Consider the following 17,172-nt stretch of genomic DNA (forward strand, 5'->3'; position numbering starts at 1 on the left):
CGGGACCTTACTCTTAACACTGCAAGGAACTGAATTCTGCCAACAATCTCAAGAGTTTGCAAGAGGACTCTGAGTTCCAGAAAGGCATGTAGCCTGGATGAAATTTTGATTGCAGTCTTGTGGGACCCAGAGCAAAGCGACCAGCTATGCTGTCCCCAGCCTCTTGACCTATGGAAACTGTGAGATAATATTTGTATGCTGTTTTAAGCTAAGTTTGTGGTAATAGTAAACTAATATACTATTCAAATATAAGACTATAGTCAATGCTAGAAATGTGTGTATTAAAGATGCCTACTGTGCACCAATTACTCCTTAGAATTCCAGAAGTTTCCATTAGTTTTAGCAAATCTACCTTAGGTTGTGAGGTTTTCCACTAGCCTACACTCACCCAAAGATGGTAAGATAGCTTCCTAGAAGAAAAGACCAATAAATGGTTACAATGGCATAAATACTTTTGAAATTTTATATTTCTTTCTGATTCTTTCAAGAAACATCAACAAATCAGATGAAACACTTCGAAAAAACTCAAAAATAATTCCTAGGACCTCCTATCACAAATCAAGGTTTGTTTTGGTAATGTTTTGCTGCAACCTGATGTTATAGAAAGTTAAAAAGAACATATAGGAGAGTAAAACCGTACTTAATTTCAACTACCGCTCTCTCTCAAACTGTGAGATTTACCAAACACTTGAACCAAGAACTTTATTGTGACACTTAGAAAGTAAATCCTACAAAAAGGAGAAGATAGTACACTGCTGTTCTTTGCTTAAGAAAGCATCTTAAAGGGGATTTTTTTTTTCAGGAGTCAAAAGAGCTATAATATTAATGGGAAGGAGGAGAAGAAAGAGATCATGATAAACTATAATTATTCCAGTGATAATGGAAGAACATGCTGGATTTTTAAAAAGGACAACTGTAACAAGTCAGTGTTAGTGCTCGGTTTGTTAGAGGACTTACTCAAAAATTCACTGTCTTGTGAAAATTATCCCTGGTAAATGCTGCTCGGAATAGCAGGACCTTATCTTGTCTGTTGTAGGAGTTTGGGTGCTGTATTTCAAGTGGTCAGAGAGCATTTAACTGGTATATGTTTCTTTCTTCAAAGTATCAAAGTAAAAAAAAAAAAGTTTAGTTTCAATAAGGTTCATTTATTGTCACAATCTGTTTGGGAGAAACTCTGGAAACAATCAAACTGTGCACTCTAGTTTTAAAATCCAATATATAAACAGGTTAGAAAGGACAACAAAATGCTGTAAGTTTGGTTGTTCATGTTTGACTTTCGATAGTCTCCTATCCATAGTCATCGTCTAATTCCCAACGACCTATCTTGACTACGGCTTTATCAAAACAACTATTATACCAAACCTAAAGGCTGTTGGAAGCTTCCGTCCACCCAGCGGCCTCACGAGAGTCAGGAGGCAGATAAAGAGATGGTCATCACTCCTCTGCATATTGACCATTTCTCAAAAAACAGACGGAAAATAATAAAAGCAACACATTATGGAGTACCTACTAAGTGCCATGTACGATGGTTCCCCCCCTTTATCTGCAGTGTCACTCTCCATCATTTCAGTTACCTGCAGTCAACTACAGTCTGAAAATGTTAGATAGAAAATTACAGAAATAAACAATTCATAAGTTTTAAATTGTGTGTTGTTCTGAGTATCGTGATGAAATCTCGTGTCGTTCTGCTCCATCCTGCCCAGGACGTGCATCATCCTTTTGTCCATCGTACCCGTGCGATATATGCTCCCCACTCATAAGTCACTTAGTAGCCATCCGGATGATCAGATCAACTCTTGCAATATCCCAGTGATTGAGCTCGTCACCCTTATTTTACTTACTAATGGCCCCAAAGTGCTAGAGTAGTGATGCTGGCCATTCAGGTATGCCAAACACAAGCCGTAAAATGCTTCCTTTAAGTGAGAAGTACAATAAGATATGTGTGTGTGAGAGAGAACATTTACATAACCTTAATTATAGTTATACTGTTATAACTATATAGTTATATAGTTATATTGTTATAATTGTTCTATTATTATAATTGTTCTATTTTATCATTAGCTATTGTTGTTAATCTCTTACTGTGCCTAATTTGCAAATTAAACTTTATCATACGTATGTTATGTATAGGAAAAACCAGTCTAGCTAGAGTACTAGCTGTGATTTCAGGCATCTACTGGGGGTCTTGGAATTCATGACCTGTGGATAACGGGGGTCTACTGTATTTACAAATATCTCAGATCCTTACACTTTCATCTCGGATAGGTAAGCATTGTGACGGTGCCGACTTATAATTAATGTTGCAGAAACTAGGTATTGAGAGATGTTAAGCAACTTGTTCAAGATCACACAGCTACTAAAGTGGTATTCCAGACCCAGATCTCTAGTTCTATGGCTTGCATGTTTTGTAAAACATCATACGCCTTCATGCAGTTCCCCTTGTATACTATAAAAAGTGTCCTATTTATGTCAATAAAGTCAATGTTTATAGCTGAAGTTTGCAATTTGCCTATCCAAAGGAAGAAAATTCAAAGAAAGTTTCTATCAGCTATAAAAGAATATGCAAAAAATAAAAACCAACCTGAAGTATACTAAGAATCATCTTGTCTTACAGATCAAAGGCTTTTCTTGGCCTTGGGAGGGATCAATTAGGATTTAATTAAACATACTGAATATTATCAATAATTCTAACACAGAACCTCTGATAGATAAACATTGCATAGACTTAGAAGATAATGAAGCGAAGCCGTTAACTTATAAAATACTAAATACATACATTTAATATTTACATAGGCCTCTTGCCTATTCAAGTTGCTTTCCCCATAAAGCCTCCTGAAAACATAAGCAGAAAGGATCAAAATTCTTCTTTTAAGAGTCACTGATATCTTTCACACCTAGTGTACATTATGAAGCAGTAATACCTCACTTAGAGGTAAAGACTAACACACAAGTATTTAGAATTCAGTTAAGTCTTGACATCCAGGGAGGCCTCTGAGCTATTAAAGTGAGTGTCAAAATAGGCAACTAAATTGAGCCATTTCACTCACAGAAAAGTGTAGTTTTACAGAAACTAAGACAAGTATTTCAAGGAGAAGGTTGTGATGGAGTAAGCTGAATGCTATCGAGAGGTCAAGTATGAGAATATATGAGCTCCAGGAGAGTGAGGCACATGCAAGATAGGTTAGAATGGTTTACAAAATCAATGGGAAGTGAAGAGGCAGGGGAAATGGGTGTAGCCAACTCTTTAATGAAATCAGTCTGTAGAGGGAAGCAGAAAAATAGGGTAGTAGCTACAGGGAGATGGAGGGCAGGAAGGCCGAGCTTTCTGAAGATGCGAGACAGTACAGCCTGCTTGCCCGTCCAGCAGACGGGCAGAAAGCAATGGCTCAGAGAGAGGATAATTGAGGGAGAGAAGCCTTGAAGAATATGAGAGGCCACACAGTTAGCACACAGAGGAGCCAGGATTTGCACCCAGAGGGCCAAAGCCCTTCCTCCTTTCAGGGTACTACTTCTCCAAGATGCCTAGTTCCGAAAAAAGCCCCGATTATTTATCTATCTCCTACTGATAAAAACCAATCATAAGCTGGCTTAAACTAGAGCTCATTAATGATACTTAAACAAGTATCTTCAGCTTTTCTTCAGCTTAAATGACATGCTAACTGCTATGGTGACTGTTCTCTATACATTCAGGCACTCAGATTCTCCTGTCCCCCCAGGGTCTGAGTGTGGGTACCCCAGGCATGTCTACCAATCGGATAGTGCAGCATACATGTCAGTGCTGTTCCCCAAACACAGAATGAAAGTTGAGTACCAGTACCATATTTTGCAAGTCATCCACTACCAGCAAATACATGCTCAGACTCAATCCTTCCAGATGCAGGGTGATGCCGCGCTCTCCAGCAGCTGTCCCATAGGCAAGAACAGGACCTTTCTAGAACAGGACCTTGTGATGGGGTCATCTCTAACTGTGATGCTAAATAAAGGCTGTGATTGGGTAGATTAATCCCACAGTTAAAGGACCGTTCAGTTCCTGTGGGTATAAACACATGTTGTGTGATACGAGGACGCACTTCAAGATACGACACTCATCTTAGATTCGTGTCCTAATGACGAAATCCATCAGGGTTCATTCTAATGTAATTTATTATGATGAGCACACTCAACAATAAAAAAGGTAAAACATTCAGACTATTTCGACTTTTAACCTTTTCAGTGAATAAAATGTTTTAAAATCATTTTTATGATGGAGAGAATAAAATGAAAGCTAATATAGCTTCTGAGGTTTATCCTTCTTACTCTATAGGCAACCATTTAAAATGAACTAAAGGACCCCCAAAAGAATTACCACATCATAAAGAAGTTCAGGTGATTTAAAAGGCTTAGATATAGTGATTTTTTTCAATTTTTAAAAAATGGGAGAATGGAGTAAAAATTATATGGATTATTCAGGAGAAAGAAAAAAAGATGAATTCTCTAATGTATTCCAAATGTTCATTTGTGAGTAAAAATTTACAACCACAGAGAGTAAAGAATAGACACAAGGAAAAAGTCATAGAAAAATCTGGTTCCTGCACAAACAATGAAGTCTCTTGATTTTTTTTTTTTAAGGGTATTTCCTCTCCTTTCAGGATAAATACAGACACGCCAGTGTCAGGACTGAAATATAAAAAAATTGTATTTCATGCTCTATATACTTACAAGTTGGAGATTCCCCACCCATCCCATCTTCCCCCAAGCCATCCTATCTTCCCATGTGTTCAGACAAGGATTGATTTTGGCTCAACATAGCAATCACACCCATTCACAGAGGACTGAAAATAAAGAAGAAATTACTGAGAAAACCAAATTACTTCCTTTGCATGAAAAGTAAATATAGTATAATACAGCATAAATGTTTTATTCATTCTGCCTAGATATTCAGCTGCAAAGTAAAAAACTCAGTCATACAAATGTGTGGTTTGTATCTGCCCTGTCCAATATGGTAGCTAATAGCCACATGTGGCTACTTAAATTTAAATTAATTAAAATGAAATGAGTTTAAAACTTCAGTTGCTCAGCATAGCCACATTTCAAGTCTTCCATAGCCACATTTGGCTAGTTGTTCCAGTATTGGACAGTGTATCTACAGAATATCTGCCACACTGCAGTAAGTTCTATTAGACAGCTCTGGACTACACGCCAACAAATTACTTTTTTGGTTCTGCTATAGAACAGCAGACAAGTCTTGCTTTTATATTTTTTCATCACGTTTGGCCCTTTTGTAAGTTACAAAAGTAAAACATATGCACTATACAAATACAGAATTGTATAAAGAGAAAAATAAAAGCCCTTTCCTCCCCATCTCCAACAAGCTGGGTATAATCCAAAGCTCGAGCTTGGGAAATATCCTTATAGATACTTTTCTCCACCTATAAATTAATTTCAATGATAAATTAAGTGTTTATTAAATTATGTTCAATTCTGTCAGTTAAAATGTGATTGCAAGCTTAGTTTAAGGGTCCTACTGGTAAAATTTAATTTGTAGAGATGGGGAATCTTTGACGTATGTTTGGGATACATCTGCACTGGGAATCTATTTGTCCCAATGTTCCCTGGATACAAGCAGAGCACCCATCACTTTATTTAAAGTAAAATTTGAAACTGATTGGAACATTTCATAGGGGAAGAAAGAAATATAACTTTAGGCCTCTTCAAATTGATTGAACTGTGAAATCAAGTAGTGAACACTAGAAAAGGTTCTGTCAGCGAGAATCTAAGCTTAGTGTAGTCAGCATTTTCTTGCTAAACCTTATTATGGCAAAGCATTTGATTTTTCCATCTCTGCACTCTGTTCATCCCCACAAATAAAGTACTTTGACCTCCACCTGTTACTTAGTGAAATCTGCCTGCCATCCTTCAATAACCCTATTCTTTGCCTTCAAAGGCCTTTGAGTCGCTGAGAAAGTGGGAAGATAGAGTTGTGCAATACACTGAGCTGATACCACTTTATAACTATGCAGTAGTTCAGAGTCGAAGCTAGAAGCCACATAGTAAAAGGAAATGGATTTTTGAAAAAGGCAATGCCTTTGGATGCTGGAAGGGAGCAACACATTTCATCATTTTAACCTGAAATTTTTCACGGAAAGAGATTGTCTCTTGAGCTCTTATTTAATGCAGAAAACAGCTGGCCTTTTCCTTATAAGAAAACCTCTCTCTATAAGAGTTGTGACTTAAGAAAAAATAAATAAATAAAAAACCAAAAAAATAAATAAAATAAGAGTCATTCCTTCATTTTATATAGATGAGCCAACAGCTCATTGCAAAGCTTACAGATACTTCCAGCAGTTCATTATTCTGATATTTTGCAAAACAAAATGAACCACTAACTTCAAATGCAGCCATGTGGATGCAAAAGGACCACACTATTATTGAACACTATTAAAACCAAATAAATATTATAAGTAACAAAATGGGACATAACTCTATATAACTACATGAGTCATTTTCTGAAGCACAATATCGAACAAAATAGTTTTTTTAAAAATAATGACATATCAGAAAAAAACTTCCTGTGTAAAGTTGCACTTCTGATTAATGCTACACTAAACAGAAGAGACAGTGTCTGCTAATTATGTTGAATACTTATCTGAGAAGGATTAGCAAGATGTTTCTACTCACTGTCATTCTTTGTGACAACGTAATGATAGATCCATTTACTTATGAGTGCAATTATTAAAAACTGTGCTGTTTGTTAACCGTCTCCATATCTTGGATATATTATATTAAAAATTACGTATCTGACATTAAGGGTAAATGCTTACTAAAGTTTTTCATGTCAATTAAGTAAATGAGTTAGTTCCATTCAGTCACCACCTTTGTGGAGGGTCTTATTCAAGTTTGGGAAACTTGATCACCATAATCCTTTTATGTTAGAATTAATGATTCACCCTTTTTTCTCCCTGTCTTCTTTGTCCAAATCCTAAAGTTTGGTTTTCACTTAAACTAAAAACTGCTCATGGCCGACATTTTCTCTGGAGTCATGATTTAGCACTTCTCTTTCACATTCACACCTTTTTTTGGAACAAAACACAAGGATCCAATTTTATACACACAACTCCCCACAGGCCAATCAGAACTGGTTGCTAGCAATATACCATCTTTTGCAGCTTTTTCTACTCATGTAATTAACTTTACCCAGAATCTATTAGGAAAAGGTCTTTATACAAGATAAAAACAAAAAAAGCAAATCACTTTGGTTTCTACAGAAAAGCTTGGCCACCCCCAAACCCAAAGACCATTTCCATATGTTGTCTAAAGAGACAAAACTAGGTTCGTCTCTTTTTTCTTTCCCCTTCCACTTACTAACTCCCAAATGACAACTGTCACCAACCCTGCCCTTAACTGTGAAAAACAACCAAATATGGGTATTGAATGTAAGTTACTGAACCACTCCCACAAGGCAGAGTTTATTTCTCTGGATTTAGTCAACTTAAGACAACTATCAAGTAGTTCAAGTAGCAGATAATGACATTTATGATAAATTATATCTCTGAAAAAGTCTCCAAATGTGTGGCTAGGACATAAATTTATGGGACCCAATATAATGATTATGTGTTATCAAGATTTTTTTTTAAACTAAGGGCATGTTAAGACTTCAATGCTGATGGACAAACTCATAAAAATATCGAGCACATCAAAAGGAGAAAAATTACCAGTTGAGTCTTTTGAGGATAAGATTTCTTTTCTGAAGAAAAAAAAAAATCACCCACTGCAAAAAAGAACTCTTAAAATTAGAAGCAGGTGGCGCTACTATGGAGTGATAAATATCAAAGAATCACTGGCCTGAAAAGCATTCTTATGCGTCCCATACTACTTTTAATCCTTACACGTGTATTTTGACATTAGAACATGAAGTCCTGCTTATACGAGTCCCTAAAGAGAGTTAAGACATGAGAGATGTTGTACAGCCATTTTGATAAACTCCCTCTTCAGTCAGGCTCATGAAATGGCTGAAAGGCAGATGGCAAATGCTGACTGGCATTAGTTGTAAGTAGTAATGATGTCCTAGAATTTATGAATCTTGGAAGTTAATCACGGTAAAGTGATTTCTGGGTTGGGATGGCTAACATGGCAGAATAATAGGGCACTACAGAAGACACTTCAGATTAGAAATGGATATTGGGTTGCCATTCCTTGAATTTCTAATGACTGGAGTGCATTTCCAATGATGCACATGAAAATTTTAACTACCTCTCATTACTTACAAAGTGGAAAAATCCCTAGAGATTGGGATGTTTCTTCAAAACGAAGGACAATAAGATGTTTGGACCACATTAAAAGCCAGGAGAGCTGGCATATTATCTGAATAAATACCAAACATTCACAGCTGTCTATAAAGCCTGTTCTCCACAGTGGGATGAAGGCGCTGGACTGCAAGCAGAGTTCCTCACTCCAAACAGACCAGAGAACCAGGAGCCAAAGTAACCCACTATTTAAAAATCCAAAAGTTTCACAGGGTTTTTTTCATTGTTAAGAAAGGGTGGTCAGTAATACCTCACTCTGAAGAGGGAAGCCTATTAACTGTATTTCAGTGGGTTCATTCATTCTATTGCAATTTCATTTTTCATCAAGTTTAAGAGATGCTTAGAAATAAAATGACTTTATTCCCAAAGTTTTCTCCTATTTGAGAGACATACTTTATGATTCCATGCAGGAGAGCATCCTCTCCATTTGAGTACTTGGTGTGTTGCTCAGGAATCCATCAGGAAACGGTCCCTGATTTACTGCATTGATATGAGTGTTTCTCGTAATCTCCTAGGATGTAATTCACCCATCATCTTGAAATAGGTGCCATGTCTTTGATTAATTGATAAGTTTATGATGTATTTGAAATCCTTGGATGGATAGAATTGGATAAATAGGCATTACTGTAATCCTCTGTCGAGCAGGAAAGCAATTGGGATGCGCACAGCCGCATCAGAAACGGCCGCACAGCACGGGCAGAAAAGCTATTGACTCCTGAGGGCTATGTGGGTCTGTGGACTTCTTTCTTCCCTCTCTCCCTCATGCCCCATAGAAAGCCCTTTATTCTCAAGTAGTAAAAAAAACTATTTTATTAAAAACACTGATGGCCCCCAAACAGACAGCACTTCAATCTCATATAAACCGATGATGTATTTATTATACTTGATTATTTAACATTTAAATAGAATCATCAGCATGTAGAAAAAAATATATCGGAGAAATAAGTCCGCAAATAGTATTATTAGTGATCTGTATCATATTTTACAAATTAAATGTATATGTACAAACACACGTATATACACATTTATATATATAGTTGTATGTACATATATAAATACAAAATATTTAAAAGCTATATAAAACAACAATGTATGACATAGCAAGTGCTCAGTAAATACTAGCTAATACTTATACGACAAATATATTGAAAATTTGAGCAGAATTCCAATTACAAAATACAAGTAAATTTATCTTTTACTGTTAATCAAATTGTGGTATTATTTGAGTCTATAAAATATCTACATTGTGTTCATAGAACAGATGATGTAAAAACACTAAAGTATTTTTTTCTCTTTATATCAGAGATTAAAACTACCTTCTCTTTGAGTTCGACAAACATTTAATAATATTTATTACATAAATACAATTTGTTAGATATAGGAAAATCAACACCACAAACTCTTAGGTAAGTCTGATCTATCTATCTATCATCTATCTATCTATCTATCATCTATCTATCTATCTATCTATCTATCTATCTATCTATCTATCTATCTCTTGTTTCTCTTCTTCCAACTATACTTTCTGCTTATTTTTCCCTTTAGTGAATTTAATCTCAATTCAGAATAATTTTGTTTCCTCTAAGTAAACATTTGCTCAGATTCTGCCCAATTTCCTTACTCACAAGTCAGAACACTGAGATTTGAATCCATGGGTGAAGAAAGATGTATCTTCTGTTGGAGTCGGATGGCATTGCTTTGTGCACTTACTCAGTTTCCTAGCATATCGGCTTTCTGCATACTTCTTAGAGATGAAGAAAGATAAGACTCTGATATTACGAAGGGGAGGAAACAGGGACCAGCATTCAATGATGCTCTTTTAGTAATGGAATGGCTATTGCAGCAGCTCTTCCAAACAGTTACAGTGGAAGATTGTGGTCTAAGCCAAGAAATAAACTCTCAACCTGAGTGATTCTTAGCTTACTCCATACCTTGTATTACAGCCACTGGGTACGTATTAACCCCTCTCTTCCCTTCATTGGACCGGAAGCACTTTGAGGGAAAAGTCTGTCTTGGTTTGTTAATTTATTCATTTATTTATTTTCCCTCTATCATCTTTCACATAATAGATGCAGATATGTATACTATGTTTTCAATTTCATTTCATAATATCTTACATACCATTTCAGACTTTTCAAAGTATTTATCAAAAAAAGATATAGCATTTGTATAAAGCTTTATTGTTGACTAAGTATACAGTACTTAACATATATTAAAAATGCTCTATGTCCAGTGCCACACACAGTACCTTGCACACAGCTGGTACTTAATAAATGGTAACTCCTGTTTTTATCATCTCGTTTGAGTTTGAAAGGTCAGGCTGTTTCATTGTCCCCAATGTTTACATATGAGAAAATGAAAATTCAGGGAAGCAGTTTGCTGAAAGTTCCAGGCTTGTTCATGGCCAAGTACAAGAACTGTAGCTTTGACTCTTAATTTGTACTCTTTCCTCTTCATAAAACATTCTATTTCTCTCTATTTTCTTTTACCCAGCAAGCCTATGAAGATTGTAGTGGATAGAATGACATATGCTTTCAAACCTCTCCTGAGAACACGCTCAACGAGGCCACACGGTGAGCCAGTCCTTTGCCGCCTAAGCCACTGGGGCTGTGCTGAAGATGGTGACAGGAACAGGGCAGGAAGGAAGAGTTCACAAATAATTCTAAGGTGTGAGCTACATTTTTCTTCTCCCTTCCTTCTGGAATATTGACAAGCCTCCTTTCCAAACATGAATTTAAAAATTTTGGAGTTTTTTATCTCTTTAGTATTTTTTGGAATTTAAAAATTTGGAGTAATTCATTTATTCAGATAAAACCAGCTGAAACGCAGCATCTGTTTTCCTGGGAGCTTCTGCATTCACATAATTGTGCATCTGGGCTCCCTGACGCAAGTGGAGCTACATTCACTCACTCAACCCATGCACGCAGCACTATGTCCCCTGAGCACTTCGCCTGATTCAGAGGACAAGATGAGACATGTGTGATCGCCACCTTAGTTTTTGTTTATTTATGCAACAAATATTTCATTGAATACCATGTGCCAGGTACTATAATAGGTTTCAGAAACACAACAGTAATTCTTTTGACCATGCTTCATCATATACATGTATACGACAAACACACAGCCATACATATAGTGTATGTGCATGTGTGTGAGAAGATTACTTCTTTTCTTCTGATAGGTAACCTTCTAACCTCCCATTACGATAGGTTCTTTTAGGCCTCTTCTTCTGGCATTAAAAAAAATAGCCTTGATAAAGAAGGTAAGGGCATTTTTGAAGGGTGTTCAGAGTGCTCATTTTGCAATACAGCTTTCTTGTTATAACCCTTCATGTAGAGGAAATTTCTCTGATGAGGGTCACTAAAGACCAGGCCCCCTTTGACTGTATGCTGTTCCCTGGTGCACTAGTCTCTAATGAGCAGGTGCCAATACTAAAGAGATAATGGGAGGCAATGTTGTCACATAACAACGCTTCCCTACTGCTCCACAAATGCAGAAGAAGAGAAGCCAAGACATTGATCCTATCTATGGCAGTGTTCTGTAACAGTGACTATTCCTATTACAGCAGTAGACTGGGAGATTTAATAATTTGGATTTAGGTTGAAGTCTGGATTCCAGATTACAATTCTCAATTTTCATCTCTACTGAGGCAAGATATTTTAAAGGGATAATTAAAAAAAAAAATAATGTGGTACCCAGTAGGTACTCAAACAATTGTAACTATACTTTTTACCATATATATGAAAGCACTATGCACAGATTTAATAATTTTCCCTAATACATTCTAGTGCGGCAGACTGTCCATGAGCAGTGTGCTATTATTAGCAGTCGGTTGCCTTTTTATGGCATTAATAATAGGCCCTCTCCTACGTGTCTCCACTATAGGTTTAAGTTGGTAAACTTCCCCCACTCCTACAATTGATGAACGGCTGTTGGCAGTCAAATTAGAACCAGCAGAGCTGGAAATCCAAGTGAACCTGATATGGGTTATTTAAAATTACAATGAACTAACATAAGTCTGCAAAAATCCAACTGTGCTTCCAGTAGTTAAGACACTGAACTCCGGTTTTAAACGTCCTGGGCACCTGGTTGACCAGGTGCTTACCAAAATGTTCTTCTACAAATGCCTTTAAAAGAAATGTAGTTCTTTACTTAGTAATTGTATTAGGAACAGACAGCATGCCATTACAGAGCTTAATTTTGACCTCCAAAAATGAGGACTACCAAGTCTTTGGGACGAAGTCCATCTCTGAAAGAAGTTTATCTCTGAAAGCTTTTAAGAAAATACAGTCTAATTTACGACTTACCAAATTCTGACTTAAACACTTTTTCCTGAACTGCTTAGAACGTCTAGCATCTTGGCTAATGTAACTGTGTCTGTTAATAAGGTTTTACAATCACAATATAATTGAAGGCATGCTAGAATTCTGAATATTTTTCTCTAGAAAAAAATTTAAGTAGCCCCTTACTCATTTTCAAACACAGCACTAAATTTCACTGAAAAGCCCTAAATTTTACGTTTTTTTCCAATAAAATTATCTTTACTTCTGCTGAAACCGACTGATGTATATGTGCTCAACGCAGGTGAGTTCTCAAGTGCAGGAAGTCGTGTAACTCAGTAATCCGTGAAGCTTAATTCATTTAAAGGAAAACCTTTTAAGTTAGGCAGGGGATACTTGTAATAAAATTTCGTACAGTACTACTTGTCCATGGGGTCACTGGTAGGGTCTTCACAATCGTTTTGCCTCCTATCTATTAAAAATTGGATTTCACTGAGTAACAGCCTATAGATTGAGACTATAGTAAACAGCAATTCTGACAGGATTATTGGTAGCAAATCCTGCTTTCAGATTTATTGAAAGTACCCCAATTTCTCTGCTTTATGGGCTGCATTCACTTATTCATTCACACAGTATTTATTGAGTACGTACATATTGTGTGTTCTGGACACTGTTCTGGAAGCTGGTATACAGCAGTGGAAAAGACAAAGTCCTACTGTTCATTAAGAGTGTCTTCTGGAGGGAGAAGACAGTCTGTAACAGTAGGTACTGTTAGGAAGTAAGGAAAGCAGGGTTATGAGTTATAGGATGATGGAAGAGTCGACCGCTATTTTAGATCCCTGGGAGCCTCTCCGATGAGCTATTATTTGAACACAGATCTAAATGCTGAGGATTATTTGATTTTAGGGGCAAAAATGATAACTATTTCACTTTGTTAACGGTTAATACTATTTGCTTCTATGTTGTAGCCTATGTGTATTTAACAACCCACATTCCTTTCCTGGCCTAGACAAGGATTTGGGATAAGGAAACTGGGGAATTTTCCAGGTCTTTCTGACTAGTTGCTTTTTGGGTTTTATTATTATGTTTTTAATTTTAATACAAGCCCAGGACATGAGACCTTAAAATACAAGCATAAACACTTATGCTAAAAGAGGTTATTGAATGTAGAAGACAAAATATATACTTTGAAATTGGATTTAGGTTGAAGTCTGGATTCCAGATTACAATTCTCAATTTTCATCTCTACTGAGGCAAGATATTTTAAAGGGATAATTAAAAAAAAAAATAATGTGGTACCCAGTAGGTACTCAAACAATTGTAACTATACTTTTTACCATATATATGAAAGCACTATGCACAGTGTTTACCTCAATGTAGGCGCCTGCCTGTTGGTTTTCTTCCTATTTACTTGCATTATCAGTTTCTCTGCAATTTTTCATTTGTACAGATAAACAACAGTTGATCGTATGTGCATTTTTGCTTGACAGAATTTCATAGGACTCATTTCATCAGTGTGTGATTAGCTTCAAAGCTTCGAATCTAACCCAGTTTTGAGATAACTGGGAAATGAAACTAAGTGGAGGGAACAAATGCAGCATTGTGAGAGAAGCAAAAGTCAGCTTGAGGTTGTCTGATGTTTTTAAACTAACATCATCTTTAATCTCCTATGCCCTTCTTCCCAGATAATAAGCGCTGTGCACTAAAAGTGCTGAGATAAACTAATGGGGAACAGGATACTACAAAAGACATTTGAAAGAGCCCATGTAATTTACTGCATGTCTGGTTTGTTTTACTTTCCAAAGCCTTCCTGTTGCTCAAGGAAATTTGTCTCTTCTGGCAACCTTCGGCCCTCTTTTGGCGGGGGAGTCCTGAAAAAGCATTTGAGGGCAGGTAAACAGATGCAAAGCTCTCTGAGTGGGGAGTACGTACAGGCCTTACTCCCTGTGTCACATCCAAGGCATAAGAAAGTATCCTTTAGTACTCGTTTGAGAGAATTATCCCTAATATAGGCAACCGAGAGGCTGCAGGAGCATTCAGATATATATAACTCCCAACATGCTCTGAAGGTAATTTACATGAGTGAACCACTAAAAGCCTCCTACTCAATGAACTGTACCCCTGGGGAAAAGCCATGCAGGCCCGGATCAGTGTGGGAACAACATAAGGGTGTTCCCTGGGCCAAAAAGGGGATTGGGCTAGATGGAAAAGCCCCAAAAAGGACCATCTGGCAGCATAAATTATCCATTTAAAATGGCCGGTGTGAGTTAATGACCCCGAAGGCACCATGAACATGTACAACACCCTTCAGTTGGGTTTTAATGTCCCCTCAGGCCCTGTTTCAATGATGACTTTCTATGCTGAATGTGGCCAAGTGAAAATGTATCCACTGTCCTCCCCATCCCTCACACACATATACCATGAAACTGCATTTTTCTGTAATGACATAGGGACAGGGAATGGAGAATCAGTCTAGGAATATAATTATATAATTGTGGGGATGTCTTTCTACATAACTATATATGTAGTTATTATATATACATGCATTTACATACATATTTAAGAGTAATCCCCCACAATTATACAATTATACTATATATATGTTATTATCTATCTATCTATCTATCTATCTATCTATCTATCTATCTATCTAATCTTCCCAAAAGAATTCAGTCATTAAACTTTAGTTATTTAATGAGTACAAAGGATATAGGTATTCAGATATTAAGATTCATGATCATTTGATCCATAACGTACACAGAAATAATTACTTTGAATAAAAGAGTTACTACCTCAAAGTACTCTATATTCAACCAACCCTACCGCCCCACATATGCCCCAAAGCAACCTACTGAAGGACCCTCGGTAGAGGGGCTTCATGTCCATCGCACAATAAAAGCAGCTTTGAGATGTCTAAAACTGCATCAGTGCAATACTCAAGCTCAAATATACCAAACCCACGTATCCTGATTCTGATTTTCCCTGAAGCAGGTAAATTGGCTAGTACTCTAATTAGCCTTTTGAAGAAGGGTTCAAAAAAGTTTGACATCTTTTAATATTTTAATAGCACATAAACTTTTCATCGGCACTATACGGAGGTCATGCTGATGATGCAGTGAGTGGTAACGAGGAGTCAGCATTTTCATTTTCATTTAGGCCTGGCTTTATTTCTTACCACTTTAGGTGAAGTGGCATGATGTAAGTGTGGAGTGAAGCTGATGTATGACTTTTAGAGAAGACACAGCACACCGTGAGTGCTGTGTTGGTAAAAACAGAAAAAGGGGACACCGGAGGCTAATACCCCCATCCTTCCACTTCCCATTTCACTGGAGGATGAGTTTCTTGTGTGTCTGTTACCCACCCACAGCTGTGAATTCCTTGAAAGCAGGAGCCATAGTGTTCCCATTCATCCTTCAGTTCCCAGAACCAGGCAAACTGTTTCATCCAGGGAAAGTTCCCAGTGAACGTTGCTGAATGCGTGACTGAATGAATGAAGAAGTTGAGTGAGAGCATTAGGCAGAAGCAAGCAAAGTGAAATTTTGTAGTTTAGTAAAGAGAGCAAGGTAAAGGGCTCAGCCAGCGTGGTCTGAGGTTTTGTTTTGTTTTTAATTATCATACAGTAAAACTCCCTGGGGGCAGGGGAGGGAGGCAGAAGGTATACATTTCTATGAATGTTAACATATGTACAGATTCCTGTAACTACCACCCCTATTAGGATATTGAACAGTTCCATCATCCCCAAAATCTCCCTCATCCTATCCTTTTATAGTCACACCCTACTATACCCTACACCCTATAGTCACACCCTGATATGTTATACAGGAGAGAAAGATGAAGGGGTTAGTTCAGAGATTTTCTTGGTGCTTATCTGTTTTTGCAGAAAATTACTCTGAGGCACTGATGGGGAGAATGGTCAGAAACATTTTTCTTTTTTTTTCTCCAAACTTACTCAGTACTGGGTGTTAATTCTTAGAAGGTTTATGTTCATTACCTCACTTAATTCTCAAGAGCATTGATATAGCTATTGTTATTCACAGATTATAAAAGTGGGGCTACATAGGCTCAGAGAAGTTGGGAAATTTGCCCATAATCACACAGCCAGCAGGAGCTGGAGCCAGAATTACACTCTGCCTATCTGATTCCAAAGCCCATATTCTATTCTTTACACCTGCTGACTTTGCATACTGGGAAAGGCACTGGAAAAGAAGCTTCCTTGCTCAGGTGGAGGTTAGACATGAAGAAAAACTTCCAAAAGCTTCCGCTATCAGAATTATTCACATTACTCTCAAGACTCCACAGCTAAGACTAGACTACCCCAGGACGTTAGACTAGCAGTCATCATTTCCTTAGTTCAACAAAGATGGACATAAAGACCATTGTTCCATTTAAACAGAAAAACAATCATGATGTTATCCAGTAATAGGAAAAAATATTTAAAAGTATTCTCATTATACAAAAATCCAAGTACTGTATAAACTGTAACACAGAAACCCAGTCTCCTTTCTAATCTTATCCATTCAGCTGAAAAAGTTGATAGACTTTTATTTTGATTGATAGACAATTAAAAAAAACCAAACCCAAAAGGCAGTTAGTATAAAAACAAAAGCAAA

At 36.9% G+C, this 17,172-nt stretch overlaps 1 protein-coding gene across 13 annotated transcripts in view; it reads right to left on the bottom strand.

Moving 5' to 3' along the window:
- The window catches only part of NFIA (nuclear factor I A), a gene marked incomplete at its 3' end in the record, with an annotated part of 555,825 nt that overhangs the window by 73,158 nt on the left and 465,495 nt on the right, over positions 1 to 17,172 (bottom strand). The window lies entirely within an intron of this gene.

This window comes from Rhinolophus hipposideros (genome assembly GCF_964194185.1).
Source record: "Rhinolophus hipposideros genome assembly, chromosome: 8".
Classification (NCBI taxonomy): Eukaryota; Metazoa; Chordata; class Mammalia; order Chiroptera; family Rhinolophidae; genus Rhinolophus; species Rhinolophus hipposideros.